Below are 27,901 nucleotides of genomic sequence, written 5' to 3' on the forward strand. Positions count from 1 at the left end.
GGCTGGCTTTCTGGATCCAAGTTGGCAGGATCGATGACCCCTAAATTCGTTGGTATGCGAAACTGCACAAATACACCAGCTTCATGAGACACGTAAATAACTCGCGTGGGTTAATTAGTGGACGATAAAACATTATTATTATTATTATTATTATTATTATTATTATTATTATTATTATTATTATTATTATTATTATTATTATTATTATTATTATTATTTCTTGGCACTTTCTCTTCATCTATACACCTATATTCGTCTATGGCTCATCTCATTCTGGATGGTTGCCTAGTTATATTGCATCACCATCACCACCACCATCAGAGAACTATGTTAATTTAGAATTTACATTATGTCGGATTTTTCATTGCACAAAATAACGTCACACTAAATTTAGTCTATTTCACTCGGAATGAAAAGCAGTGGTAAAATTTATGGGGTTGTTCAAGCATAATGAAGAGCACTTACAACGTAAAGTGCTGGCCGGTGCTGGCTACTGTTTAACATGCTCATCTTGTTTCTCTCTCTTTCTCATCTCTATCTCCTGCTTCCTAATTTCTTCTTCATCGCTATGTCCTACACCAGTTTCATCTTGATAGGCATGGTGAATGTTCATTCTCTACGTCCCTCGCACTGTTTTCAGTGGAGAATGGTTTAATAACGAGAGTTTGCTGTGGTAACTACCTTATTGGAAATTCCCTCCCAGCTCTTGTTTACACAATAAACACCGTGCTCCCTGAAAATCTGTTTTTCTCAGCGGATTGGAAGAAGTTGGTTACGTTTGCTGAAATGCAAGACCCTTAGCAGTGAGTAAAGCACTCCCTTACGCTGTTGTGTTGTGGTGTTCGCATATGGTGGCCTAACTGTAGAAACGAACGTAAGCAACTGAACTTATTTCCCCCTCTAAGGCTATTTTCGTTGTCTGGTTAGTACAAACTTGCGTACGCACAATTTTGCAGTCTGTAATCCACTTCCCATTCCTTCTCATCGTTTACTTTACTTTTCAAGATTCCTTTTTCAGTTCACGTTTAATATATTCTGTGAAGTTATTGCCTCCAGTTTCGTTTGGTTACCTTGATACTTCCCATATCTTGAATATATTTATTGCAATTTTAATTTACGGCCAATCGTTGTGAAAATGCAAATCCACAGCCTGTTTCCAGTCATTCAACCGGGTCAGGAATGGTATGAATGAAGCCCCCATCTAGCGGCAAGGATAGGAAATGTGACGGCTGCCGAAGCCTGTCGCACTCCTCTGGAGAAATAATTAATGAATTATTAATTAAATGAAATGGTATTGGAGAGTGTTGCTGGAATAAAAGATGACAGGGAAAACAGAGTACCCGGAGAAAAACCTGTCCAGCACAAATATCACATGGAGTGACCGGGATTTGAACAACGGTATCCAGCGGTGAGAGGCCGGCGTGCTGCTGCCTGAGCCACGGAAGCTTCGGCAATCCTTGTATGGTCTAGATGTAATTCCAATGCGTCCTTAACCTGTTATCAAAATTTTCCTTGTTTCCTCCAGTGTGTTTTTCAGTGTTGTGTTATCTGATACGTACATTCGCGGATATCAATGTCGTTTTTCGTCTACCCCATATCCTATTTCATGATAGAGTGTCGGTAATGAGGTGACATGAAATTATGACAAGTTTTTACGGCCGGATGTCCTTCCTGACACCAACCTAAATTAAATGGGTAATGAAGTTGAAATGAAAGATACTGAATGAAATTGGGTACATAGATGGACGGGATCGGCTGTGGCCTATGAATAGGAACTGCCCCGGCATTTGCCCGGAAATGAAAATGGGGAAACTATGGGAAACTATTCGCAGGACAGCCGATAGTGAATTTCCAACCCACTCGTCTCCCGAATGCAGAGCTCGGCTCCATAGCCGCAGCGCGCTGACACGCGGCCACTCCGCTCCGTCCATTGACTGATACGATTAATTATAATATTAATAATAATAATAACAATAGTAAATGAAATGGCGTATGGCTATTAGTGCCGGGAGTGTCCGAGGACATATTCGGCTCGACAGGTGCAGGTTTTTGAATTGACGCTCGTAGGCGACCTGCGCGTCGTGATGAGGATGAAATGATGGTGAAGACAGCACATACACCCAGCCCACGTGCCAACGAAATTAACCAATGTTGGTTAAAACTCCCGACCTTACCGGGAATCGAACCCAGGACCCCTGTGGCCAAAGACGAGCACGCTAACCATTTAGCCATGGAGCCGGACATAATAATAATATCATAAGTATTAAATGCAATACGTCCCATACCTCCCACTGTACATGTGATATACCGGTATGATGACACTTTGATGCAGCTGATAGACGGAATGGAGGAGCGCAACGGGTTTGCCTCCAGTCGTCCACAGTAGAGAATACAGCAGGCAGGAAACGTGATGAATAGTTGCTACAATACTTTTCTAACTTTAATTGTTCAGCTCTTGTTATCGACTGGCATAATACAACATAATGGAATGATTATAAAATAATGTTATGTGCTTTACGTCTCACTAACTACTTTTACAATTTTCATAGACGCTGAGGTGCCAGAATTTAGTCCCGCAGGTGTTTTTTCACGTGGCAGCAAATCTACCGAATCGATTCTGACGTATTTGAGCACCTTCAAACACCACTAGAATAAGCCAGGACCGATCCTGCAAAGTTGGGGTCAGATGGCCAGCGCCTCAACCGTCTGAGGCACTCAGCCCGGCAGGAATGATTATCGGAACCTATATGTGAGAATAGCCCTATAAATATATCCATGCATATAAATGACTTGCATTTTTATCCGTTCTCCGCACGGGAATTTGCACTGGATTATATGTTTCCATCAGGAATGTATGCGAAAAACATGGCTCGTTTAATGCGACATGTTAAAATTATACTTTCCTACGACAGCGTGCAGCAGTAACGCGAAATATGATGAAGCTGAACGAAGTCGAGAGATGAGGATGATTTTCGAACTTATTGTATGGCACTGTTCCCGGTCCGAAGTTGTGCGAAATTCTCCATGATTCTTAGATGGCTTATTGCACCTCTGACCACTGGCGTGGCGCTCTGACGTTCACGATCCCTTCCTTAATATCTGCCGTATCAAAAAGAGTAAAATGGCCCTTTAGTTTTTCCCGTTACCCACCTTGAAATGACATTCACGACATTTCCCATGGGACTTGAACTAAAAGTCCAGTTTTTCATAACCATCTGCTTTATTATCCGTAGTACGATAAATAACGACATGGCATAAAGGAACGGGAAATAACGTATTCTTAAATGTTTGTTATATACAGTCTTTTGATAGACCTAATGCTAACGAAAATATTTGAGAATAATCTTCCTATAAATACCAAATCCATGTGATTACTATGACATCATATGCACATAACACAACCCTGAGCAAGTAGATTCCAAATAAATAGTTTGGTTGAAATAAGTCCAGCAGTTTTCCACTTTTAGGAATATACAAACAAATACATATTTAGACAGACAGACACCAAAACGAAACGTTCTACCTCATGTTTCCTCGGTGTTCAGTTACATCACGTGGGGTTAATTTTCAAGCCGAGCGAAATATTATGCATCCTCTGATTATCTCCTGTTATGCATCCTTCAAATAACCGTAGATCTGCGACGATTTCCATCACTGGCTGTAGAGCATGAAGCCCGTAGAAAATAGTATTTTCTCCGTCATTTGAAGAGTAAGCGAAATTATGTACAGTACATAACGAAAATCATTTAAAATGAAGGGGCGTTTCACATATAGTCCACATGTTTTACATACAACCGATAGTGTTGCGAACGACGAAACAACATACCGGACGCACATAACAAGGTTCAGTTTCATAGGCGCAGAAATAAAATTTTGAAACTAGTCAGATGGAGGACCAGACTGCCCCAAACGAGCAGACACAACACATCACTCAGAAAGTGATTCAAATATTTATTACACATGAATAAACATTAAACATTTACACATATGTACAACAAAGTGTAGAGATACACCAAAATCCGTGTACTGCTTCCGGTTGCCATGTTCAGTTTGTCAATATAAATGGACGCAGCAGCACGTTGCCAACTGTGACAAATGACGAATGAAATGCAGCAGGCGAGTTGTCAACACAAAAGCTGCAACATATAATGTAAGATAACATTGAAAAACTCTTCTCGTCTTCCTGTAAACCTTCAGTCTTTTCAGCGATTTTTAAATGATATGCATATGAAGACCTGCTCCTGGATAAGAAGACTCTAAATATGAAATTTGGTCGAGGTATAATAAAGTGTTTAAGAAAAATTGGAAAAATCTTCTTCTATTCTTATAAATCCCCTGTCTGTTCAGCGATTTTTAAGTGATATGCGCATCGAAAACTGCTTCTGCATGATTAGACTCTAAATATGAAGTTTGATAGAAGTATACTCTTATGGTCTTCGTATAAACCCTCAGTCTGTTTAGTGATTTTTAAATTATATGCTAATCGAAACCTGATTCTGGACGATTAGACTTCAAATATGAAGTTTGGTAGAAATATAATCAATAGTGTAAGAGAAATTTCAGAAAGTCTCTTCTTATCTTCCTATAAACCCCCAGTCTATTCAGTGATTTTAAATGTCATGCATATCGAAACCTGCTCTTAATTAAGTTGACTGTAAATACAAAATTTGGTCGACATATATCCAACTGTTTCCCCGTGATGGTGGAACAAACAAACAAACAAACAAACAAACAAACAAACAAACAAACAAACAAACAAACAAACAAACAAACAAACAAACAAACAAACAAACAAACAAACAAACAAACAAACAAACAAACAAACAAACAAACAAACAAACAAACAAACAAACAAACAAACAAACAAACAAACAAACAAACAAACAAACAAACAAACAAACAAACAAACAAACAAACAAACAAACAAACAAACAAACAAACAAACAAACAAACAAACAAACAAACAAACAAACAAACAAACAAACAAACAAACAAACAAACAAACAAACAAACAAACAAACAAACAAACAAACCAACCAACCAACCAACCAACCAACCAACCAACCAACCAACCAACCAACCAACCAACCAACCAACCAACCAACCAACCAACCAACCAACCAACCAACCAACCAACCAACCAACCAACCAACCAACCAACCAACCAACCAACCAACCAACCAACCAACCAACCAACCAACCAACCAACCAACCAACCAACCAACCAACCAACCAACCAACCAACCAACCAACCAACCAACCAACCAACCAACCAACCAACCAACCAACCAACCAACCAACCAACCAACCAACCAACCAACCAACCAACCAACCAACCAACCAACCAACCAACCAACCAACCAACCAACCAACCAACCAACCAACCAACCAACCAACCAACCAACCAACCAACCAACCAACCAACCAACCAACCAACCAACCAACCAACCAACCAACCAACCAACCAACCAACCAACCAACCAACCAACCAACCAACCAACCAACCAACCAACCAACCAACCAACCAACCAACCAACCAACCAACCAACCAACCAACCAACCAACCAACCAACCAACCAACCAACCAACCAACCAACCAACCAACCAACCAACCAACCAACCAACCAACCAACCAACCAACCAACCAACCAACCAACCAACCAACCAACCAACCAACCAACCAACCAACCAACCAACCAACCAACCAACCAACCAACCAACCAACCAACCAACCAACCAACCAACCAACCAACCAACCAACCAACCAACCAACCAACCAACCAACCAACCAACCAACCAACCAACCAACCAACCAACCAACCAACCAACCAACCAACCAACCAACCAACCAACCAACCAACCAACCAACCAACCAACCAACCAACCAACCAACCAACCAACCAACCAACCAACCAACCAACCAACCAACCAACCAACCAACCAACCAACCAACCAACCAACCAACCAACCAACCAACCAACCAACCAACCAACCAACCAACCAACCAACCAACCAACCAACCAACCAACCAACCAACCAACCAACCAACCAACCAACCAACCAACCAACCAACCAACCAACCAACCAACCAACCAACCAACCAACCAACCAACCAACCAACCAACCAACCAACCAACCAACCAACCAACCAACCAACCAACCAACCAACCAACCAACCAACCAACCAACCAACCAACCAACCAACCAACCAACCAACCAACCAACCAACCAACCAACCAACCAACCAACCAACCAACCAACCAACCAACCAACCAACCAACCAAAAACTAAAAGCCACTTATACGGCTTGAGTTGACCTAAAACGGAAAAATATATCAATGGAAGCAAAATAAATGAAATTACAGACAGCGGATCCCCTACAATTTTATTTATAAGATATTACATAGCGAGAATATACACAAACTCAAATTAATTACACTTGATACAATAGGTAAGTGGTCTGAAACGACCTAGACGTATCAATGTCTTTTCAGCACCATTTGTACCGTCTCGTCGCTCAAAACTGATACATTTGTTTTTCAAATTACGGTATACGCTGTGGCACCTAAATAGTATACACCGGGCGTGATAGCTTACCCCATGTGATAACTACTCTTAAAGCGTTCAGTAAAAGCTTAAAACCGGGTCATAAAATTCATCGCACAAGAAAATTTTTGAAGTAAGAACTTCGGTCTTGTGGTGAATGCAGAGTTATAATGTACAAAGCTACACGTATCAAGCGGCTGCGGGTTTTACGTAGACTAGACAGGTGGTTACTCAGAGCAAAGATGATTTTACTGCCCTCATGTTTCAGATATCGTTATATCGAAATTACAATAAATGAAGTAGACGTAATAAATACCACCATGTAACCATCGAATATGAACAAGCGCAATGTGTATACCGTTGTCAGCATTATACGGGACCCATTCAACCAAGTAATAGGTACATACTCCACTCGTTAGAAGTGTTTACAACTATCTGGGCGTATGAGGATCAAGATTTTCCAAAACACTGTGGTGTAATCAGCAAGACAAACCTGTCGGTACATTCGAGACATAATTCTCCGTGTTTCCGGATAATTTGAATGCATGAGAAGCACGACTCATATACTAGGAACGATTTCCTGGACCAAGACTACCGAGTGCGAACGGATGAGAGGCGCCTGCGTGTGTGGTAACCACCCGTGGGGGTTGCTCCATTGACATCTGATGAGAACGAAGAATCTGTCCATAATGAAATTAGGAACAAGCAACACGCCAACCATTTTGAGCATTTGCTTCATTATACTCAGCTCATTGAGAGGCCAGTAATCGGATGTTGATCCATGATCCCATCATGACTTCGGTCGTAAGAATTGCTTCCACTGTAAGCAGCCCTTGTAAGGCTATCTAACATTCAATCATAGTAGAGAACGTCGTATGTGAAATTTGATTATAATTACTACTGGTCTTCATTATTGCGGCTCACATGAAATTAAAATAACGCATGAAAATGGCCTGCCTGCCTGCGATCACAAAACACAACGTTGGCCGTTAACCACTGCGGCTAGGAAGAAATGTCTTGCAGTCGTTCAAATACCGTTACATTTCAGTTTCAACGTAATTGTTTATCAATACGAAGCGTTTCTTATAAGCGTATCATGGTTACGTACGATTATTTATTATTTCCCCTTTATGCTGGTTTATCAGCCACATGTTCTTCAATCGTTGTACCTACACACGATTTTTAGATCGGACGACAGGAGAGATGTTTTCACATTAGGGTTTTCACATGAAGTTTTTAATTACAAGCAGTCCAAGGTACCACTTTAGCGACGGTACGGAGTCGCACTGATAATATTCCAACAAAATATATCATAAACCAGAGTTTATAGAGCATGTCAGTGCTCAGTCTCAGAATGAGCCATGGAAGCAAGTTAGGTAGGCCCATAAGCAGAGAAGTGCCATGGAATCGATAAGAGTAATCATGTTTTTTTATACCAGTGATAATGTAATCACTAGAGCTAGGAATTTTACTTGCAAAATTTGGTTCAAAGAGGTGCAAATAAGGTGCAATAATTTAGTTATAAAAGGTGCGAAAAAGGTGCAAACTTAAAATGTAATTATTCATCACTAACTGTTCCAAAACCAATATCATAATACATTGGCACATACTAAATTATCACATGTATTGAAAAGGCTGCCTAAAACAGTCCCAAAACACAATGTTATTAAAGGCGCTCGTCCAGAAACTGTTATTTGTTTATCAGTGAAGCTGCACTCCGCTCACTAAGTACTTGTATGTCGAAAAGGAACTTTCCACGTCGGCAGACGTAAGTGGTGTACATTTCATTTGTAGCCGGTAATGTAGATCCTTGTTTGCTGCAAAATCCTCAACGTCAGGGTTTATGGCTAAGCTCTGCTCCGGCTCCCGCGTTACAGTACCCTCCAGTGCTTCCTTCCCACCCATCAGAATAACACACTGCTTATCTTTATGAGGACACTGCTCCTCCAATTTTGTAACAGCAGTTGTCAGGAAAGACTACTACTATTACTACTACTACTACTACTACTACATTTTCATTCCTCACCTAAAGGGGAAGGCGGGCCTCTTAGACGGTGACGACGTCTCTCAGGCCGGGAGATTTGTTACTGTGAAGGAAATCCTCGGAGAAAGTGAGGGCGTTGGCGGCTGTGGCCTATACTACTAACTGTCCCGGCATTCGCCTTAGTGCAGGAGAATAGAAAACCACGGAAAAACATTCTCAGGACAGCCGACGGTTGGGGCCAGCCGTGAGGTCCAACCCTGTCCCATCTCCCGAATGCAGTGGCGTAGAGCCACGGTAGAGCAGTGGTCACCCTCCTCTGCTCGGTTAGCCAGTCAGAGTGCAGAGCTGTTGGACCACGGACCAGCCGTGGCCACTTATGGGCCGAGACCCACTCTGCATCTACCGACACTATTATTTTCGATGACGAGAAGGTATTTCATTCCCCGCCGAAGGGCGGGGTGGGCCCCTCAAAGTGTGACGCGCTCTCTCGGGCCGCGAGATGTGTAGAAAAGAGTGTGGTGTGATGAAGGAGAAAGATGGGAAAACGAAGTAACGAAGTCATAGAGGAGGAATAGTGAAGCTTCTTGGCTAGGGAAATGCGAGAAAGAGTGGGTGTGTAGAAGGAGTGTAGTGTCATACGGGAGTGACAGGGTGGAAGAATAGGTTGAGGAGTTGTAGGCCTGCGGTGATGTGATTTAGGGAAGTTGTGAGGAGGTGGATGGAAGAAGGAACGAGTTGCGGTGAGGGGTGGGCGTACGTAGTGGCGAGGTAGACAGGGAGAACGAGCTGGCCGGGTGCGATGACGTGTAGCGACGGAGGGATGTCTGGGGAAAGGTCGAGGAGGGGAGCGAGAGAGTTCCACTAGATGATGGCGTCGGATGATGTGCGCTCCACCAGAGATAAGGCGATGGACTGCGTCTTCCGTCGCTAGATGGAGGCGTACTAGGGTGGTCGGTCCAGAAGAGTTCAGAATGCGGAACGTCTGTAGGACTGGGACTCCTGCTGCATGAAGTTCGCGAAGGACTTCTTGTTCGATGATGGTTGTGGCAACGCCGCGAATGACGCAGCTGAACATTGCGGGTTGAGACGGTGGTGGCGGTGGTGACGAAGTTGGCGGGGCGGCGGCTGCAGCAGTAGGAATTACTAGTGAATCGGTTAATATGGTTCTCAAAGAATCAAGAAAATTCTAGTAACTGTTAATAATAATCAGGAGGAGGAACTTCATAAAAAAGTGGGGAACCATATCAAATATAACGAAAGGTACAGGTCAATGCCATCTAGCGGCTAGCTCTAATGCTACTTATGACGAGGGGAAGTAGAACTTTTCGGATGCAATCGCATTAACAAATAGTAAATTCTTGCATACAAATAACCCGGTTAGAAAGGTATTTAACAGAGATTTAGGTCAACTAATGGCCGCAAACAATACGACCGTCCAAGTTGAAATTACAATCTAAAAAAGATAGATCATGGAGACAAGTGTTTTAACAGTTTCGTGACTCGAAATATAAATACTGGCTTCTGATCACTCCGGACACTACAAAATAGCCAAATTATGAGTTCTTGGAGAACATCGCACAATGAAAATAGCTCCAAATAGTGCTGAAGCATATCAAAATATCATGTTCAACATTTAAATCCCACAACATGATTTCAAGTTTACTGGCTTGGGAAGTTTGTTGCCTTGGTGGTCGTTTTGCACAGTGAGTAACTGATTGTGAGATTCATAGTTTTGACGAAGGAGAGTTCCGTAGTAGTAAATTTGTAGAATGTCAAAAACCAATTTAAAGAAATGTTAAGAGTCACTCACTTAGGCGTTTGCAGAGTCGGCTTCGGTCTACAAATGCCCTCGACTGGTCCATGGTCCGACAGCTGTGCACTCCGACCGACCAACCGAGCAGGGGAGGGATGGGAGGCCCCTACCGTGGCTCTACACTTCCTTACTCGAGCGACGGAGAGGGGCTGGTCCTCGCCGATTTCTATCCTGAGAATGGTTCTCGGTGGTTTTCCATTACCTTGCACTAAAGCGAAATTCATTACTCAAATATAATATCCATATAGCCTATATATTAAATAAGAGTTTTGTCTGTACATTCCTCACAATTAAAAAAGGATGGTATTTCTGTATCAGTCGTACCCACAATAAAAAGGAAATGCCATTTTTACTTTTCCGTAATGTCTGTCTGTCTGTCTGTCTGTCTGTCTGTCTGTCTGTCTGTCTGTCTGTCTGTCTGTCTGTCTGTCTGTCTGTCTGTCTGTCTGTCTGTCTGTCTGTCTGTCTGTCTGTCTGTCTGTCTGTCTGTCTGTCTGTACACGTATCACGAGAAAACGGCTGAAGAGAATTTAATGAAAATCGGTATATAATCTAGGCCATAAAATTTTTTTATTCACGCTGACGGAAATGGTAGTTTAGGGGAAGGCCTAAAATTTAATTCTCAAATATTTATGTTATTAATGGTCATATCTCAATGAAAATCGGTATACAAAGTCGAGAGATAAGTCGCTATCAACGAGGCCATAAATAATTTTACTCACGCTGAATGAAATGGTAGTTTACGGGAAGGCCTAAAATTTAATTCTCAAATATTTGTTATTAATGGTCGTATATTAAAGAAAATCGGTAGGGGAAATCGTGGAATAAGTCGCTACAATCTAGGTCATAAATGTGAGAAAAATGGTAGTTCAGGGGAAGGCCTATAATGGAATTCTCAAATATTTCTGTTTTTAGTCGTCCTATCTTATTAAAAATCGGTATGCAAAGTCGGAGAATAAGTCGCTATAATCTAGGACAAAAATAACTTTATTCACGCTGAATGAAATGGTAGTTTAGGGTTAGGCCTAAAATTTAATTCACAAATACTTATGTTATTAGTGGTCGTATCGATAAATACTAAATAAGTAAAGTTATGTAATGTAGTATTATATTTCCGAACATTTACATCTTATACATTGTTACCATACAGGCTATGATCAGAGATATTCATGAATTTGGATGTTTGTTACTAAGTCCTTATCAGCGCCGAGTCACGAGAAAATGGGTGGACAGGATTTAATGAAAATCGGTATGTAAAGTCGGAGATTAAGGAACTACAGTCTACGCTATAAATAATCTTATAAGACGCCCTGAGATCATAGAGTGGAAAGAAAATTAAAAAGGAAGGCCTAAAATATAGAAAGCTCTTAAAAATGATCAACAATAACATTACATTGACCATTACATTGACCATTGTTTGTTGTGATGTGCTTTGTCTTCTGTTGCCACTCATCTCCGATAGGTAGGATTACTGCTGCGTACCGAGTATACTTTTAAAATTTGCCCTACGTCGCACTGACACAGTTAGGTCTTATGGCGACGATGGGATAGGAAAAGGCTATGAGTGTGAAAGAAACGACCTTGGCCTTAATTAGGGTATAGCCCCAGCATTTGCCTTGTGTAAAAAATGGGAATCCACGGAATAACATCCTCAAGGCTGCCGACAGTGGAATTCAATCCACTATCTCCCGGATGCAAGCTTACAGCTACGCACCCATGACCACATGGCCAACTCGCCCAGTCGTATGAGTGCAACAGTCTGCTTAAATACTGGCAGAAAGTAGCTGGGGAATTAGGTAACTTTCTTCTTTAGCATGCCATTCTTCTGTTTCGTAACTTTTCCGATACTACTGGTACGCAATACACTGGTTCATCGTAGCATTCGAGCTATTCAATCCCTACTCTGCGGCACTGATTAGAATGAGAAGTGTGCATATTTAAGGGAATAATGGCAGAGAAATATTCACAGCTGTTGCGGCCTGGTCATTCCAGCTTTGGAAATTTGGACTGTTAGATCGACACCGTAGTACCGTTCGTTAAAGGTGAGAAAATGTGCAGTTTTTCATTTGATCGAGGAATTTACATGATAACATTGCTTTTATTCGCTACATTCCTACTGACGTCTTTGTAATGACCTATATTGACTTTAGGTAGGATAACCACAAAGTCAGCCTTTCTGAGAATCCCGTAGCGAAGCACAGGTATATCAGCTTGTTATTTCTAAGACTAGAAATTTACATTTCGTTTGTGGTCATCTACGTTATCGATTTCGTGGTCTTCTACGTGGAATTTATATTTTAATGTGTTTTAATGTATTGTCTATAGTAACTGATGTAAATATAATTACTGTAATTAGTTCTGAGTTTGGATCCGAGTAACATGGTAGATAATATATTACGTTAGAACGTTCCATGAAACCCTGGTGTTGAAACACTAAATTCTGCCTCCGTATTGCCGTTATTGTCTGCCCCTTGGTCTACAAAAAGCGAGTCTGCTCCTACTCGGAATTCCCAGGTTTCATTCCCGGCCAGGTAAGGGAATTTTGCCTGTATCTGAGGGCTGATTCAAGGTCCACTCAGACTGCGTGAGGAGCTATATGATACGATGGTGATGTGGTGGCCGCGGTACAGAAAGCCAAGAAAAACGAACGAGAGAATACGTCGCGCTGACCATGCGTCGTCTTTTAATCTGCAGGCCTTCGTGATGATCTGCGGTCCCTTGGAAATGCCCTTTGGGGCTGGTAGCGCTAGGGGATGTTTTATTCCTTTTATGGTACATCTTTACTAGAATCTGATCGAAATAATGATAAAGTGAGGGAAAATACTCGTTTGTCGGACAGTTTTAAGGCATCCAGAAGGATCAACACTTTTCGTGAAATCATAAAGTTCTATCCCATTAATAATGATAATAATTTCGTGTGGCTATATCTAGCCGGGTGCAGTCCTTGTAAGGCAGACCCTCCGATGAGGGTGGGCGGCATCTGCCATGTGTAGGGTAACTACGTGTTATTGTGGTGGAGGATAGTGTTATGTGTGGTGTGTGAGTTGCAGGGGTGTTGGGAACAGCACAAACACCCAGCCCCCGGGCCATTGGAATTAACCAATGGAGGTTAAAATCCCCGACCGGGCCGGGAATCGAACCCGGGACCCTCTGAACCGAAGGCCAGTACGCTGACCATTCAGTCAACGAGTCGGACTATCGCATTAATATAATACGTAGAGATAGACAACGAAAACATGTTTATTTACAGTATCAGGAATAAATATTGCTACAAGATACCATATTTGCTCCTTACTTCTAAAATTCAGTACTCTAGAACAGATATGCTATATTTTTGTAGCTATTGAACCAGGGTAACAAACTTCATATTGATAAACGAACTATTTTCTCCTGGAATATTTTTTCATATGCAACTGCTCGTGGCATGTGGGAATATTTCTTTAAGTTTATCGCATTCAGTGTTCGTGAATGAGACTTAGCCAGCGGCCCGCGATTGTCCCTTCCCCCTTAACTTCCCACTGCTTCTCTCCTCGCCTACTGGGACTACATTTCGCTTTATGGACGTGATTTGCTTGCAAGATACTTGAGTTTTCAAAGTCTCACAGAACTTCTCTTGGAGTTTGTCCAAAATTGAGGAACTGGAAATTTTCAAACTGCATCACCAATCTTTACATGGTATTTCATATCAAGCTTCTGCGCATTTTGCGAAAGCTTAAACTACGGCTTTACGAAAGAAATGGTTGTAATGTGCACTTTATGTTCAGATCACGTGCACACAGACCGGTGCTTGTGGCTGAAGATGTTACGGAAGTCGAACAAAATAAGGGATGAATCCTCTTCTAGTCACTTGGGTACAAGTTTCTGTCTTAACAGCTCTCAGGAAATCAAGCAATCATACTGCTTTCGAGAGAACGACTGCATACTCCGTCCATTGTTTGATACTCTCATAGATTTCCTCAGAGTACGTCTGGGTAATACATCGTTGTATATAACTGTCAATTCAGAAGGAATTGTTAAGAAACATTGTTAAGAAATTAATAAGGTTTAACTGGTTACCAATTTTTATATTTTCCTCATTAAATCTTACTAACAGCACCATTGAAGAGGTATGTTAAAGTAAAGTATCGTACATTCTTGACTCGTCTGAATTTGGAATACATTCCTCTAATAGTTTTGCACTCATATAGACTACATTGTGCATACGCGCCAAGCTTTCAAAAATTCATGTGAGTGACATTTGACAACTTTATCTTTATCAGAATTTGTTTTTCACAGTTGATGGACCGGATAGATGTACATTCGCTCAAAAGATAATTTATGTATTTACTCGTGTCAGAAGAATACTTAATGTATGCAGTTGAAATGAAATGGCGTGTGGCTTTTAGTGCCGGGAGTGTCCGAGGAGAAGCTCGGCTCGCCAGGTGCAGGTCTTTTGATTTGACTCCTGTAGGCGACCTGCGCGTCGTGATGAGGATGGAATGATGATAAAGACGACACATACACTCAGTCCCAGTGCCAGCGGAATTAACCAAATTAAGGTTAAATTTCCCGACGCTGCCGGGAATCGAACCCGGGACCACTGTGACCAAAGGCCAGCACGCTTAATCATTTAGCCACGGAGACGGACATGTATACAATTAAAATAAAATAATAATTAATCTATTTACAAAAATTACCAAACAAAAGCGAATCAACCAAATCTATTGTACATCTAGGTGGTGTATTCCAAAACTGAGCCACTCCTAGGGCATTGTCATCAACAAGCATTAAATCTTGCTCCAGTCTTGGCGCGGGATGATCTATACCACACAGGGGATGCGTATTCTGCAGCAGAGTAACACAGAGCCAAACCAGTGGTTCTAAGAACTTGTGGTTTTGCACCCCAGTTTGTACCTCTCAGCTTCCTCAGGATGTTGTTTCTGGCACTGACTTTGTGTTTGATGTTGGAACAGTGTTGTCTGAAAGTGAGGGAGCTGTCCAGCTTTACCCCTAGGCACTTTGGGGTGAAAGAATGTTCCAAGAGGCTTCCATTCCAGGAGACATGTAATTTCCTTGATATCTCTCTGTTCTTGAGGTGGAAAGCACAAAGCTTAGATTTTGACGGTTTCGGCTTTAGGTGGTTAGCCTTGTAATATCTGTCTAATTTCTTCAGAGCGCTGTCAAGAGCGAGTTCTACCTCTTCAAATGTTGCACTCTGGCAGGCTAGTGCAAGGTCGTCTGCATAGATGAAACTTCTTGTTCTTTAGGGAGTGGTTGGTCATTGGTAGAGATATTAAATAGCAATGGAGCCAGTACATTTCCTTAGGGAAATCCAATTTTCTGTGATCTCCATCTGCTTCCTTCTCCTTGAAACTCAACAAAAACCTGCGGTTTTGCAACAAGGCTGACATGAATCTGGTAAGTTTTAAATCTTTCGTGAGTGTAAAGACCTTTTGAAGCAGTATACGGTGGTTCACTCTATCATATGCAGCACTGAGCTCAGTGAAAGCTACCCATTTTTAAATCCATCGTCAATGTACTTCGTCAATGTACAACAGTATTCTTGCCCGGTCTAAAGTCTGCCTGTTGTGGAATGAGGTTTCTGTTGATAGTCTGGGTGAGTCTGTTCAGTACCACCCTTTCAAAAATCTATTTATATAAAATAAGAGTTTTGTCTGTACATTCCTCAGAATTTAAAAAAAGGATGGTATTTCTGTATCAGTCGTACCCACAGTAAAAAGGAAATGCCCTTTTTACTTTTCCGTAATTTCTGTCTGTCTGTCTGTCTGTCTGTCTGTCTGTCTGTCTATATGTATGTATGTATGTATGTACACGCATCATGAGAAAACGCCTGAAAAGAATTTAATGAAAATCGGTATAAAATGTCGGGTATTAAGTCGCTATAATCTAGGCCATAACATTGTTTATTCACGCTGACTGAAATAGTAGTTTAGGGGAAGGCCTAAAATTTAATTCTCAAATGTTTATGTTATTAGTGGTCATATATTAATGAAAATCGGTATACAAAGTGGAGAAATAAGTCGCTATCAACTAGGCCATAAATAAATTTTCTCGCGCTGAGTAAAATGCTGGTTTAGGGGTAGGCCTAAAATTAAATTCACAAATACTTATGTTATTAGTGGTCGTTTCGATAAATACTACATAAGTAAAGTTATATACTGTAGTATTATATTTTCGAACATTTACATCTTATACATTGTTACAATATCGGCTATGATCAGAGATATTAATGAATTTGGATGTTTGTTAGTAAGTCCTTATCAGCGCCGAGTCACGATAAAATGGGTGGAGAGGATTTAATGAAAATCGGTATGTAATGTCGAAGAATAAGGAACTGCAGTCTACGCTATAAATAATCTTATACCGCCCTGAGATCATAGAGTCGAAGGAAAACTAAAAAGGAAGGCCTAAAATAGAGAAAGCTCATATAAATGATCAACAATAACATTACATTGACCATTGTTTGTTGTGATGTGCTTTGTCTTCTGTTGCCACTCATCTCCGATAGGTAGGATTACTGCTGCGTACCGAGTATACTTTTATAATTTGCCCTACGTCGCACTGACACAGTTAGGTCTTATGGCGACGATGGGATAGGTAAAGGCTCTGAGTGTGAAGGAAACGGCCTTGGCCTTAATTAGGGTATAGCCCCAGCATTTGTGTAAAAATGGGAATCCAGGGAATAACATCTTCAAGGCTGCCGACAGTGCGATTCAATCCACTATCTCCCGGATGCAAGCTTACAGCTACGCACCCCTGACCACATGGCCAACTCGCCCAGTCGTATGAGTGTAACAGTCTGCTTAAATACTGACAGAAAGTAGCTGGGGAATTAGGTAACTTTCTTCTTTAGCATGCCATTCTTCTGTTTCATAACTTTTCCGATACTACTGGTACGTAATACACTGGTTCATCGTAGCACTCGGGCTATTCAATCCCTACTCTGCGGTACTGATTAGAATGAGAAGTGTGCATATTTAAGAGCATAATGGCAGAGAAGTGTTCACGGCTGTCTGCGGCCTGGTCATTCCAGCTTTGGAACTTTGGACTATTAGATCGACACCGTAGTACCGTTCGTTAAAAGTGAGAAAATGTGCAGTTTTTTATTTGATCGAGTATTGTATATGATAACATTGCTTTTAATAGCTACATTCCTACTGACGTTTTTGCAATGACCTATATTGACTTCAGGTAGGATAACCACAAAGTCAGCCTTTCTGAGAATCCCGTAGCGAAGCACGGGTGTATCACCTAGTCTTATATTAGTGGCACAGGAGGGGTATTGGTCCGTATTTCCTGGGTCCTCTGCTGTCCTTTCCAGGCTTTAGAACAGCAATTACACGTGCTTTGCTCCACAATTTTGGAATCTTGGACATCTGTAGACAGTTAATATTAAAGAGTAGCAACCATTCTTTCGTTTTCATTCCAAAGTTCTTTACTTGCTCAACTGGCAAAAAAGATAGAGAGGACGATATTGTATAAGTTCTACGCAGGTACACAATTGATCTTGTACACATAATCTTTGTTGTGGGTACCCACAGAGTTTGATTCTACATGAGTGATGAATATTATATTTTGAAATTTATTTTCATTACTTATTTCAAATTATTATTTAATTAAGTCTGATACAATAACATGTGAGTTACACACAGTGCAAACCGTTCATTCTTGCTTTGAACGACGATATACAGTAAAGTAACCATGTTCTGAGTGTGAATCAAACTAGCAGCTGAACATGAGCCCAGACAGCAAAGTAAAGTACCCAGTATGACCGTACGTGACCCTCTGGAGCTGGTATGAACACTACACCTATGTAAGATGTTCGAATGTCCACAAAATCATTTACCAAACTGAAGAACTTTCTTCCAAATTTCGTGTTGAAATTCTCTCCTGGCGAAGTTCTTTTCTGCGATAGGTGCTCTTCAATAGCCGGTCTTAAGCCACATGCATATTTAGCAACACCGCCTCAGGAAGCGATCTTATAGGCTGACGTTAGCCGCTGATAATATGACAGCGGTGTGAGATATAGAATTAAGTTTTTAAAGTATTTATCAGTATGACCAACCCTCTGACGCTCATATATCCGGTTCACGTTGTTTCGGACCATCCTGTATAGACCCGCGGAGAATTCTGGTAGTTTCCATTTCCAGATCATCATGGGTGACTTGTCTATCATAAATCAGCTTCCAGCTTCTCCTAAGGGGCTTTATTGTCACAAGCCTCAACAAATTGCCGGTGTTGTTGTTTTTTTCCTTGCTGGTCCCGCAAACTTTGTCACCGCGGCGTCGGGATTGTAGCCTTGCCAGCCCCACTGCTTTCCCGACCTTCACTGTCACAGTTTAACTCTAGTCCTTATTTTAGAATTCTAACGACATGTTTCCGCGAGGAGAGAGTGCTACGCCATACTGCAAAGGGAAGTCGAGTTGTATTTCTCGTTGTAGAGGCATGGCGAGGCTGCCGTTTGGAAGTAAGTCATAAACTACTCAAGACAACGTTTCTTTTTCTCTTACCGAGTAATTCTGTTGTTGTTCCTTGACGTGCATAGTAACTTCATATCATAAAATTTATTTATGTGGTTTTCCGTGGTTTTCCATTTTACCACGCAAATGCTGGGGCTGTACCTAAATTACGGCCACGGCCGCTTCCTTCCCACTCCTAGGCCTGCACTATCCCATCGTCGCCATAAGACCTGTTTGTGTCGGTGGGACGAAAAAAAAGTTGTTATATATATTCATACCTTACTATGTAACATGTATTTTCTTCGCACAGAGGAAATTATTCTGATGGTCATGTAATTGGTATAAAATGTGGACTCGCTGAGTAATGTAATTTTAATGATGTAACTGACACTTTGTTCTTCTGCGTGAGAAATGATCGTGCAGAAATATGTTCCGGTATTCCATATTATTTCGTTGCATTGGTATACCTAAAAATCTTCTCCCATAGGTTTATTAGCTACCGACTGTTGAAAAATATAAATAGATAGATTCTCTTCAACGACGCAGACAAAATACCCTGGCATGACATAACGAACTATAACCATTTAGACGACAAAGTCACCTTCTTGATTAGTAAAATAACCAAACTACTGTATATGACAAGCATGCCCCAAAGCGGAGAGCCAGAGTATCCAAAGGACTCTCCCTGTGGTTAAATAACGAAATTAGATAACTAATGAAACAATGGTCAAGGAGGATAACTGAGGATGTCATAAGGCTAACCACGTGAACTTGAATGAAGGCTACCTGGCTGGGCAGCAGTTGTCTTGGTAGGCCAACTCCCTTACTATGCTGTCACTGCCTCAGGTTTATTTTTTATTATTATTGCATTACGAGTGATTAAGCAAACACATTCGTCAAATCAAAGACAGAGTGGAAGTGTGTCTACCTATACCAGCCTAAGGATATTGGACGTCATCATTTTCGAACAGCAAAGCTATTTCTGCTTCGGAGCTGCCTAGTCATAAGGCAAGACGTGCCGCGTTCATCTGGGAGGACGCAGACGCGATTATTCATTAGGGGGTTAGTTTCGTTTTGAAATGACGCTTCCACTTCGGGAGAGGCATATGAAACTAGAGACCACTCAGTCTACAACAGTAACGAGTACTAGGTTAACTACCGGGAGCCAGGCATTCCTTCCGTGCATAAAAGTTAATTTGTCTAGCAACTCAGTCGTTGAACCAATGAAACGTTACGACAAGGTTGAATCGTGCGACCATTAAGCTATCAGGGAATATATTCAACTAAACAGTTATGATGAAGATTCGTAAGTTCTATGACATTTTAAGAGAATAAGATTCTCTTTTTAATCGTCTACGCAGTACATTTAATTTTTGTTCATTTTTCTAAATCATCTTGGTGATTCATCTTAACAACAAGAGTCACTTTCAGACTCTGACATGCCAAAAGTCATGTGATACGGGTCCAGTATCGTATGGGTTCTCCTGTGGCTCGGCTAAGTGCAACAGTTCATCGTAGAAGAAGCACATATGGAGAGATTTTGACCCATGCACTTTGGATAGCTATACACAGCTTCCTGTTATTTGTAGGTGCAGGTTTTGAATGTGAATGGACCTCACCACCACGTCCCATAAATTCTCGACAGAGTTCGTATCAGGTGAAGGAGGTGGCTAGAACAGTAGCTGAAACTCTCCAGAACGCTCATCCAACCAGTTCTTGGCACTTGGGGCCCGATGACATCGTGGGTTATTGTGCTGGAATATCCCATCGTTGTAGAGGTACGTGAAGTCCACGAATGGCTGCAAGTGCTCACCAAGCAGTTCAGCGGAGCAGTCACGCTCAATGACCCGCGCATGTGGATCAGCGGATCCAGCGGATGCCACGGGAATATATCTCACACCATTATGGAGCTACCACCAGCAAGTATGATGCCTTGTTCACAACGGGGGTCCATGACTTCATCGGGCCACCGTCATATCCTAACCCTACCATCAGCACGAAACAATTGGAACAGTGAGTCATCGGATCAAGCTACATGTCGCCAGTCTCCAGGGTCCAAGTAGCCACATCATGCACCCAAGTGAGACGTTGTGCCGATGTCGTGGTGTTAACAAGGGCACTCAGGTTGGTCTTCTGCTCCCATATCACACCGACGTTGATGAATGCTGCACTGACCTGCTGGATATGCGTCTGGCATCTCCTGCATTGAATGTAATGTAATTTGAACCGGTGTGGCTTGTCTCTTACCACGGATAATTAATCATCCGTGGTTGGCCACTGCGCTGTTCAGTGGGTGGTAATGCCTTCCATGAGGCATTCCCGATACACACGTGATTCCGTCGATCGAAGCATGTTAAATGTCCAGTCAACTTCGACAATGGAATGTTCCATCCATCTGACCTCCACTATTATGCCCCGTTCGAAAGTCGATAATTCACATCGCCTTGCCACGACCAGCACAGACTATGTTTACACACACTCTCGAGATGCCAGATCACACCTGATACATGACTGGGCACTTCTATTTTTTTGCTATTTGCTTTACGTCGCTCCGACACAGATAGGTCTTATGGTGACGATGGGATAGGAAGGGCTTAGGAATGGGAAGGAAGCAGCCGTGGCTTCAATTAAGGTACAGCCCCAGCATTTGCCTGGTGTGAAAATGGGAAACCAATGAAAACCACCTTCAGAGCTGCCGACAGTGTAGTTCGAACCCACTATCTCCCGGTTGCAAGATCACAGCTGCGCGCCCAAACCGCACGGCCAACTCGCCCGGTACTGGGCACTTCAAGACGTCATGGTATCCCATGACTTTTGCGATGTCAGTATATGGAGACTGTGATAACCTGCGTTATTTTAGTTTGTGTTTCTAATGTTTGATTCTAATATTTTTGTAATTGATGCCTAGAGACTTGAACTGAAATATACTGATTTTTGACGGAAAATTTGTGGGAAAAGCAACGCTTAGTGGGCTATATTAATAGTATCTCTGAAGCGAACTCCTAAAAAATTATCAAACATTCCTCATGCGCGTGGCATGATGGCTTAGATGAAGGTTTCATCGTAGAAGAACTAAAAAATTGAGCGTTGCTGACCAACTTGCTTTTCAAAATTTGTCTGAATTAAGGTACGTGACTATAACAGAAATACTATTTTGAACAAGCATGATTAAAAACAGAGAGAGATTTTGTTGACCAATAATTTTCAATGTATTGTAAGTCTATAAGTATCTGGGTAATTTTATCAATTTTCAATGTATTGTAAGTCTATAAGTATCTGGGTAATTTTATCACTGGGCCGATGACCTCTATGTTAGGCCCCTTTAAACAACAAGCATCATCATCAATTTTATCACTCATATGAAATTGATGACCTCATAGAACTTTCTGTGGAAGGTACAGTGCATTATACAGAAGTTCTGCTCTAAATTCTGTGTGTTTCCCTTTAGTCAATACTCAGTGAAAGCTACGAGGTCATAATCAAACATTCTATGGCACATTCAATAAGAGAAGTTTAGAAGAAATAATCTTATGGCCATCGTCTGTATTTCTGGTCGTATTGCTCTATCGTTATCACCCTTTCAGGACTCTTTTCTTTTCTGGCGCCAGTGATTCAGAAAAAGAAACATGACAATACAGAAAACGTGTGTTAGTCCGGTGGTGAGGAAAGAGTGTTACACTTTGACAGCAAGTACGAGACTTAATGTATGACGCTAAAAGGGGGATTGCTAAGAAGAATTTACTGTGCGCGAGGAACTAGTGTCTTCCCTCCGTTAGAGGCAGTAATAATTCGAGGAATGCTTTTGCTGAAAAAATATATTGTTCACTATGCTATGAATGGTTTCTGAATACACACCAACACAGAAATTATAAGCCGGTCACAATAGCGCCGATGTCCATAAACAGCACTTTCTTATGCCGAATATTGTGGGTTCAGTCCTAGTCAAAGTCGGTTCAATATACTGTATTTGGTGCCTGAAAACCCGTAGTTCGTCATGTCGCTCTTCCGTGGTTAAAGTGACCCGTTAAGGACCTTAGCTCAACGAGAAAGCTGCTGCTAATGGCTTGCAGAAGTAGTAGTGTCACGTGGCCAGCGTAGCAACTTCTTCAGCCGTACGGCTTGGCTTTCTGGACATAATCTAAAACTTCTCATACCAGAAAAGAAACCCTTGATACATATTGTCTATTTGTGGGCCTTCGCTTGCTGCTTAGCGACATGGTCTGGAGATAGATATTCGAGTGCCACACTGTCAGCTTAACGACTTCATCAGCTCACACCAGGCAGCTCCTAAATTGACCTCGTGAGTCTGATTGAAGCTCATTACTTGGTCCATTATTAAAATCCTTGGATGGGACAGGGATCGAACATAAAACCTCAGGCTCTCTACGCCCGAGAAAAATGTGCAGACATTCTAACTGCCTAATCAGATTACGTGTCTTTTTTTTTTTCACGATAGGAAAGCAACATTGCCAGTCATTCTCCTTTAGTAATGCGTACACTTCCTGACACTAAAAGTGATGGGACAAAAACGTATCAGTCCCCGAGTACAAGCACGACGGAAAGGAAAGGGAACATTGGTATATATATTTTTGACTTTTTTTTGCTAGGGGCTTTACGTCGCTGGATAGATCTCAACTAAACTTCATATTTAGAGTATACTCCCCCCGGGGAAGGTTTCTGTATGCATATTATTTTAAAATATTTGAATAGACGGGGTTTTACAGGAAAAACAGAATGGTTTTCCTCCATTTTCTCTTATACTATTGATTTTCTGTAATCTTAGTTTACCGTACGTGAAACGTCTCTTCATTATAAACAACTTTCGTTATGTTCATAATTTACCTTACTCTTCACATGACGGAGAAATTTACAATTTTCCGCTGGTATCATGCTCTGCATTGAGTGACCGACAGAACGACTACGAACCTACAGGTTACCATGGCAACGTCTCTGACTGCATGCCAGCAGGGAAGTAACGTATTGCCATTTTCCTCATCATGCTTTTAAATTCGTGGTTGTTCCTCGGGTAGAAGGCAAGAGAGGCGTCAATCGGCCTATCTGCGGGATATTGGCGGAATATCGTTGGATGTTATAACCGCCCTCGAATAGATTAGGTAATAACACCATTAGTCATCTTCTTATTATTTGTTTACCTAGGAATCACTGGATCTAAATTTCTCCTCTGTTACCGCTTTATTATATCCATAACACACACTAGCATAATTTATTGAGGGGATTTGATTTTCCAATACGTTAACTTGGCATTTACATATTTGTCGTTATCCGGCTGTCCTCAGTTATAATCCATTTTCTATTACTTTCAACTTTCTTAACTGTATTATTTTCTTCCTTAATTACGCCGTATGTACGCGAATGCTACAAACTACTGGATGTATTTCCACCAAGATTCATATTTAGAATACACCTGTCCTTGATAGGTTTTAGGGAAAATATTGTTTCAAAATCCCTGAACTGACTGGGGGTTTATACGAAACCGAAACAGTAATTTTGCACTTCCACAAAATATACACAACCAAAGTTAATTTAAATCTACCTGTCTTGGTAGAAATTAATTTATAAACTTTTTTTCTCATGTGCATCATTTCGATACCAGGATTAATAAGGGAGATATCATTAACGGACCGTTTTTCTGTACAAGTCCCATCGGACTTAACTCACGAGCGGGTGCGTGTAAAGCGTATTCCTTACAACTTGAAAACTACTGAAGACATTCGAACCAAAATTTATATTTAGCATCCACCTGTCCAAAGGTAGGTTTTAAACGTAAATAACATTTCATGTTCCGGAATGGACTGGCGGTTTATAGGGACCCGAAATGGTGATTTTACTCTTCCACAATATTTACAGGATAAGACCAACCTAACTGGAAATCGACCAAACGTGATGGAATTCCACCTCTAAACCTTTTTCTTCATGTGCATTTTTCATAAATGGTCACTTTTGCAGGTTAAGTCCAGCGGACATAGCCCAAAAGGTGTTTTACATGGAGCAGATTCCTTATCTATATAAATCAAATCGTAACGACTGTGTGCCTCTACACTGACTATTTTGGCGAAATTTTCGTACAGCATTCCGTTATAAGGGGTAATAATGATCATCTCCATAATTTTTGGTTTAGTTTCCTGAAAGTCCTAATTTTTATCCGCCTCGCCCAAAATCCAGATTGCGGCATAATCTGCCAGAAGAAAAAGAAGATAATTGAAATTTGACAAAATTATACCTTTTCGCCTGTAACGAACGGAATACATCCCAGATCATTACATTTTTCACTTTTTATCCCCGAAGAATATCGAAATATGCAGGCAATTTTAATGATGGTGCAGACCTTCGGAAATTCCTATCACATAACGGATTGCACAATCTCCGTTCAATTTGGAATGATCTACAACCTTGGTCTTTTGACTTTTGCCGTATCTGTATCCCATTTACGTTTGATTTTTCTCTATTAATCGATGTTAAGTCAATTTGGAATTTTCACATGCATAATTCATACTTTCAGTTACATATATGAAATACAGAATCATCATACTCTTCACGAAAATCGGCCCACCCAGTAGGCATATGTGAGCCAAATGCTATGTATGTAGCTGTCACATAATTATCCGAAAGGTAATGTAATGTGAGATAATCTTACCAAACCTTTACCCTATTCCACGTTTCTAACTCAATCTGACCCAAGAATAGATGACATATCATATGACCAGCCATTTAGGCCACTAAATCCGGCGTGTCTTATGGTATAATCCTTTGTCGATATGACGTACGTTTAGTAGCAGTTAATCTGTAAATGAAGGTCTTCAATATTGTAAACACGCATATACTTTCGAATGTCGATCTATATATATTCACTGACGTCGATTTGTAGCGATCGAGAAAGGGTGGGTCTGCTATTGTAATCAGTACTCCCCACACCGACTTTGAATGGCAGTAGGAAAGGGTTCCTTCTCCAACTCCTGTGTAAGGAAGGCCTACAATTGTAATGAATAGTTCCCTTCTCGATTTGACTTGCAGAAGGCAAGTGAGCATGCAGTTTTGTTTATAACTCCCCTACCCGATTGTGTTTGGCAGTAGGCAAGGGTGCCCGCCATTATAAAGAAATGTCCTCATCTAAAATGTGACTTTCATTAGGCATAGTGGCCCGCTATTTTGATGGAAACTCACCAACTTGGTGTAACTGGCAGTAAGGTAGCTGGAAGTAGGAAAATGGACCTGGCATTATAATGATAACTGCACAACTCAACTTCGAGTGATAGTAGGGTAATTGCCTGCCATTATAATAAAAACTCCTCAACTGTAATCTGTCTGGAAGTAGGAAAGGGGGCTGCCATTTTAACGATACTCCCCAAATCGATTCTGTCCGCGTAGTAGGCAATGGGGCCTGCAATTATAATGTAAACTTCCCAACTCGATTGTGAATGGCAGTAGACAAGTGAGCCTGCCGTTATATCACAAATACATAACAAACTTTTTACATTGGAAACAACGTACGGGGACCTCCCCATGCTCTTTCTCGGATAACGCTAAGAGACATGCAATTTTAAAACAATCTTATTTACTGCATGTTCACTATTTACGTCGATATTCAAATACAATGTAGAATACCGTAGCGAAGCACGGGTACATTCGCTAGTTTCTAATAAATATGGGAAGAGGTGTGCGTTAAGTGAATGTACGGGTGTTAATACTTTTTTCTAGTACAGGTATTCTTTATTTTGTTGCTTACACAATATATGTTTCACTATTACCTATGCATTAATGCTAGGCTGAGTGACTCATACGACAGAGCCCTAGTTGCTAGGTTCGATTCCAGTTTTTATTTTGGTGGTACTTAAATGTCCACAAATAATCCAGACTGGTATATGTCGATTTACCAGAACGTTAAATAATTTCAGCGGGCTAAAATTCCGTCACGTTGTCTCTGACAAACGTAAACGTAGTTTGCTGTAAAATCTACAACATTAATGTCGGTAGATGCAGAGGGGGCCTCGGCCCATAAGTGGCCACGGCTGGTCCGTGGTTCAACAGCTCTGCACTTTGACCGGCCAGCCGAGCAGAGGAATGGTGGCTAAGGCTTTACCGTGATTCCACGCCTCTGCATTCGGGAGACGGAACAAACCTGGACCTCATGGTTGGCCCCAACCGTCGGCTGTCCTGAGATTGGTTTTCCGTGGTTTTCCGTTCTCCTGCAAAAAGGCGAATGCGCGACAGTTCCTAGTATAGGCCACGGCCGCCAACCCCTCACCTTCTCCGAGCATCTCCTTGACCGTAACAAATCTCCCGGCCTGAGAGACGGCGTCACTGTCTAAGGGGCCCACCTCCCCCTTCAGGGTAGGAATGAAATCATTTTAGTAGTACTACTAGTAGTAGTACAACATTAATGAATTGATGTATTATTTCTTCTTCTTTGCCTTCTTCTTTCTCCTGGCCTTTTCCTGACTTCTTAGGGTCGGCACTATTTATGTATATGCCCAGTTTAATGGGCGGATGCCTTCCCTTATGCCAACGTTATGTGGCCGGATGTTTTCACTATTGCGTTGTGTTGTGGTGGTTTACAGTGCGATGTATTTAAACGAAGATGTGTATTAAGGTCAATACAAGCATCCAGTCTCCGAGCTAGAGGAATTAACCAGATGTAGTTAAAATAGCCTGCCCTTCCGGCTCTTTGGCTCAATGGTCAGCGTCGAGGCCTTCGGTTCACAAGGTCCCGAGTTCGATTCTTGTTGGGGTCGGTATTAATCGCGAATGTTTAATGCCTCTGTCTCGTGGACTGGGAGTTTAGTGTTTATGTTCGTCTCAATACGCTCCTCTACATACATTCACAACACATTACACTGCGAACCAGAGAAAATCTTGGAATAGTGAACTCATCCCTCCACATACGGTTGGCGTTAGGAAGGAAATCTGGCCGTAAAACTCAGCCAAGTCTACATTTTCGGCACAGTTCGCACCCGTGACTCCACTGAGCTGCGGGAAGAGAATTGAAATTGAAAAGAAAGGTTAAAATCCCCTGTCCGGCTGGGAATCGAATCCAGATCCCTCTGAACCAAAGGCCACTATACTCTTCATTCAGCCAAAGAG

Source organism: Anabrus simplex, chromosome 2 (genome assembly GCF_040414725.1).
Source record: "Anabrus simplex isolate iqAnaSimp1 chromosome 2, ASM4041472v1, whole genome shotgun sequence".
Lineage (NCBI taxonomy): Eukaryota > Metazoa > Arthropoda > Insecta > Orthoptera > Tettigoniidae > Anabrus > Anabrus simplex.